This window comes from Dromiciops gliroides, chromosome X, assembly GCF_019393635.1.
Source record: "Dromiciops gliroides isolate mDroGli1 chromosome X, mDroGli1.pri, whole genome shotgun sequence".
Lineage (NCBI taxonomy): Eukaryota > Metazoa > Chordata > Mammalia > Microbiotheria > Microbiotheriidae > Dromiciops > Dromiciops gliroides.
Window position 1 is genome coordinate 54,147,574 of NC_057867.1, and position 4,569 is coordinate 54,152,142.

Genomic DNA, 4,569 nt, shown 5'->3' on the forward strand with positions numbered 1-4,569 from the left:
GAGGCAATTGAGACAGATAGAAGTAAATGACTTTCCGAGGGTCACACAGCTGGTATCTGAGACCACATTTGAACTCAGATCTTCCTGATTCCAGGCCCAGCACTCTATCCACACTTTGATACCTAGCTACCTAAAGACAGCTGTGGGGGAGAGGGAAAGGGATAGTGTATTGATTTTTGAGTATTTCAATTACTTTTCACACAGGGAAAATTGGAAAGTGTTAAAGAAATATTTTATTTATCAAATAACCAGTCAGGAGCAGAAGTACAAATGAATGGGACCAGGTATGAGCATGAACTACAGACCACTCCTAGCCCCACAAGCCACTTTGGCATCATCATTAGCACATCAGCCTATCTCGGAGCAGCTATTTAAAAACCTGAACTATAGAAGATGACCCACTAATGTCAGAACTTGCTGTATCCATGACAAACAGACAGATTCCCTCCTTTGCCACCATTTTCCTCTTGTATCTTGGCTTGGGGAATGTCATCTGACAGACACATGGTCTCCCTAAAAATAGCCAAGCTCATTGCAAATCACAACATTCCAGAGCTGTGGAAGGGACCTGAAAAATCTATCTAGTCCCAATCTCCTACCTTTTCTAAATGAGAAAACCAGGGCTCAGAGAGGGTCAGCACCTTGCTGAAGGTTTCAGGCCATACTCACACTAGAACCCAGGTATCCCAATTCCCCGTAAGGAAGAAATTTCTTTGAAACTCTCTTTAGTTCCTAAGATACAAAGAAGACCCACAGCTTGTTAAAGTTAATTTAAAGGGAGGCAGCTGGGTGGTGCAGTGGATAGAGCACCGGCCCTGGAGTCAGGAGGACCTGAGTTCAAATCTGGCCTCAGACACTTGACACTTAGTAGCTGTGTGACCCTGGACAAGTCACTTAACCCCAATTGCCTCATACACACAAAAAAGTTAATTTAAAGGTTTAACAAGTAAAGAGAGAAAAATATTGCAAATAGAATGACTAGCATTGATGTGGAGAACAGGTAAAAGGGGGCCCATATCACTCCACAGTACAGTGGAAAGAGCTCTGACCCTAAAAAAAAGAAAAGAAAGAGTACCAGCAGGGTTCAACTCTCACCTTGGCCACTTATGACTCATGTGACTTTGGACAAGTTCCTTAACTTTTCTGGGCTTCACTTTATTCATGAAAAATCAGAGGGTTGGATTCAATGGCCGCTGAGGCCCTTTCCAACACAGGATCTAGGAGCCTATGATTTACATCACTCCTGCAAAAGATCACATGGTAGGACTTCACAAATGCTAACTCAAAGGTTACATATTTCTTATGGCTGCAGCAAACATGATTGAAATAATAAAGAACAGAACTGTACCCATATATACATGTCAACCTTGGGTTTAATTTTATGTATGTGTATGTGTATATATACACATGTACACATATATATTGGGTTTAATTTATACATATATACACATATTGGGTTTAATTTCATATGTGTGTATATAGAAATATATATATAGGGTTTAATTTTAAATATGTGCATATATATACATACATGTGTGTTTATATGTACATGTATAAGTTTATAAATTTGTGTGTGTATGTGTGGGAAGGAGAGAGAGACAGAAAGAGAGACAGAGACAGAGACAGAGAGAAGAAAAATTTAGAACTGGAAAGAACTTTAAAGTCTTTAAAGACTCCCTTAAGGACAAGAGGTCTCTAAGTAGCACAATGAATAGAGTATTGCATTTGGAGTGGGGAAGACCTTGGGTTCATATCCTGCCTAAGACATTTACTCAGCTGTGTGACCTGGGTGAGTCACTTAACCACTATCTTCCTCAGTTTACTCATCTGTAAAATGGATATAAGAACAGTACCTTGCTCCCAGGGTGGTTGTGGGGATCAAATGAGATAATGTTTATAAAGCATGGGGCCAACTTAAAAAATGCGGCATTAATGCCAGCTCTTGTTAGTCCATCATTTTGTGAGTGGAGCTGAGCCCGCAGGTGTCTCACTGTAAGGGGCAGAACCAGGATCATGTGGAGGGCCTCTTCTTCCAAGAGCAGCTCTCTTTCCCTATGTGGCCACTCTCTCTTTGAGGTTTCTCTCCATGAGCCTGGCTATGCAAGGACAGCTTATATGGAGGCTTAAACAAGTCACAGAGGCAGGAATTCTATTACTTTCTTTTACTTTTGGTTCAAACCTATGAATTCCTCAACACAGGGAAACTCCCCCATCTGAGATGGGCCATAGAGTTCAGCAATTCCTAGAGAATTGCCCTGGGGGCACTGCAGAGGGTAAGGGACTTGCTCAGAGTCACACATACACTGTGTGGGGTTAAGTGGTGGACAGTGCTGACCCTAGAATAAGGAAAACCGTAGTATGGTTCCAATGCTAGCTAAGACACTTGGTAGCTGTGAGTCCCTGGGCAAGTCACTAACTCTCTGAACCTGTTTCTCCATCTGTAAAGTGAGAATAATAAGAGAACCAATCAAAAAAAGGGTTGGGATGGGGTAGAAATCCAAAGTGATTGTGCATGTAAAATACTTGGAAGCCCTTCTGAATTCTAGCTCTATTGCTGCATGTGCCAAAAACAAGCTGTGAACTCCAGGCATCCTGACTCCCACATCAGTCACTCCCACCCTTTCTTTCTAATCATACAACTATGTTCTTTATCCAGATCCCCAGGATTTCCCCCTTAGATAGATTACTGTAGCAGTGTCCTAACTGACCTCCCTGACTCCTCTCCCCTTTCCTATTCATCCTGTACACTGTTACCAAAGTCCAGTTCCAGACAAGCCATTCCCTTACTCAGTGACTCCCTATTGCTACAAAAAATCATTTAAAAAACTCCTCCTTTGAACTTTTCAAACCCTATACAATCTTGTTCCAATCTGTCTTCCCAGCCTCATTGGACAATGGTCTCCCTCCTGTATCCTATGATCCAGACAAACTGGTCTCCTCTCTGTCCCTCACAAAAGACCCTCCATCTTTCATATCTCTGCCTTTGCACTGGCTGTCTGTCTCCCATGCCTAGAATACACTCCCTCCTCACCCCCCTCTCACAGAATCCCTCTCTTCCTTCAAGACTCAGCTCAGGCACCATCTTTTGCATGAAGCCTTTTCAAATCTACCCCCCCAACTACTACTTCCCTTCCCTTTGATTTAACTACTTTGTATTTATTTATATTTATTCTGTACATATTTATTTTTGTTGTTCAGTCATTTCTGTTTTGTTGGACACTTTGTAACCCCGTGTGGAGTTTTTTTGGGCAGAGATACTGGAGTAGTTTGCCATTTCCTTCTCCAATTCATTTTACAGATGAGAAAATTGAGGCAAGCAGGGTTAAATGACTTGCCCAGGGTCACACAACTAGTTAGTGTCTGAGGTTAGATTTGAACTCAAGAAGATGAAGCTAACTAACTCCAGATCCAGCACTTGCAGCGCCACCTAGCTGTTCCATGGATGCTTACACATGGCCTTATTGTCTCTCCTTTTAAGATAAGCTCATTGCCAATAGGAAATGGTTCATTCATTGTATTTGAATGTCCAGTACTTAGCAACGTGCCTAGCACTAAGCAGGTACTTAATAAAGGATCCTTTATTGATTGGATTAAGAAACGAATGAATAGGGGCAGCTAGGTGGCACAGTGGATAAAGCACTGGCCCTGGATTCAGGAGGACCTGAGTTCAAATCTGGCCTCAGACACTTGACATTTACTAGCTGTGTGACCCTGGGCAAGTCACTTAACCCTCATTGCCCCACAAAAAAAAAGAAGAAACTAATACGACTCCTAACCTTCTTCCATTCTCTACCTTGAGTCACACAATCTTTGCCAACAAGACTTGTTAAAAGCAGCTTATTTAAAACAACCCCCCCAAATATCTCATTTATTCTTAATTTTTAATGGGAGGCAGCAAAAAGAAAGCCAAAAGACAGAGAATAGAGCCCAAGGACCTAGAATCAAACTGAGTTCTGTCCTTTATTACTTGTGTGACCTAATATGAGTAGCTTCTCCTCTCTGAGTCTTAGTTTCTTGCCTTCTCTGTAAAATATTTGGGTGGGGGGAAATGAATCCAATGACTACCAAGGTTAGGTTTATGATGCTATGATTCCATAGTGCAAATGACAGGTGTCATTCTCAATGATGGGGTGTGGTGGGGGTGGGGGAGATCCAAATGTCTACCCCTAACCAACTATCAGAGAAAAATCATTTGAAGGAGGACAATCAGCCCAAATGATTTTGACAAGGCTGCCTCCTCCTAGCACAACCCCAGGAGAATTTCTGACAAAGCCCCCACAATGACTAACTCCGTAAATCAGTACCATTTGTATCGATTTTCATCTTCCAATTTTCCACGGTGTCAGAGGGTGGCACAGACAGGAAGGCATAGAAGACAGCCTGAGGTCAGGAGCCATCAAAGACGTGATGCGGCGCCTGAGTCCCTCCCTAATTAGGACACAGTCAGGACAACTGTGTACAAACTGTACCCCCCTCGCCTCCCAGCTATCAGCCACTTAATCGGCCGGGAGAACTGGACAGATACCCCTCAAATGAGGGATAATCGACTCCAGACTGCTCCAAAGGGCA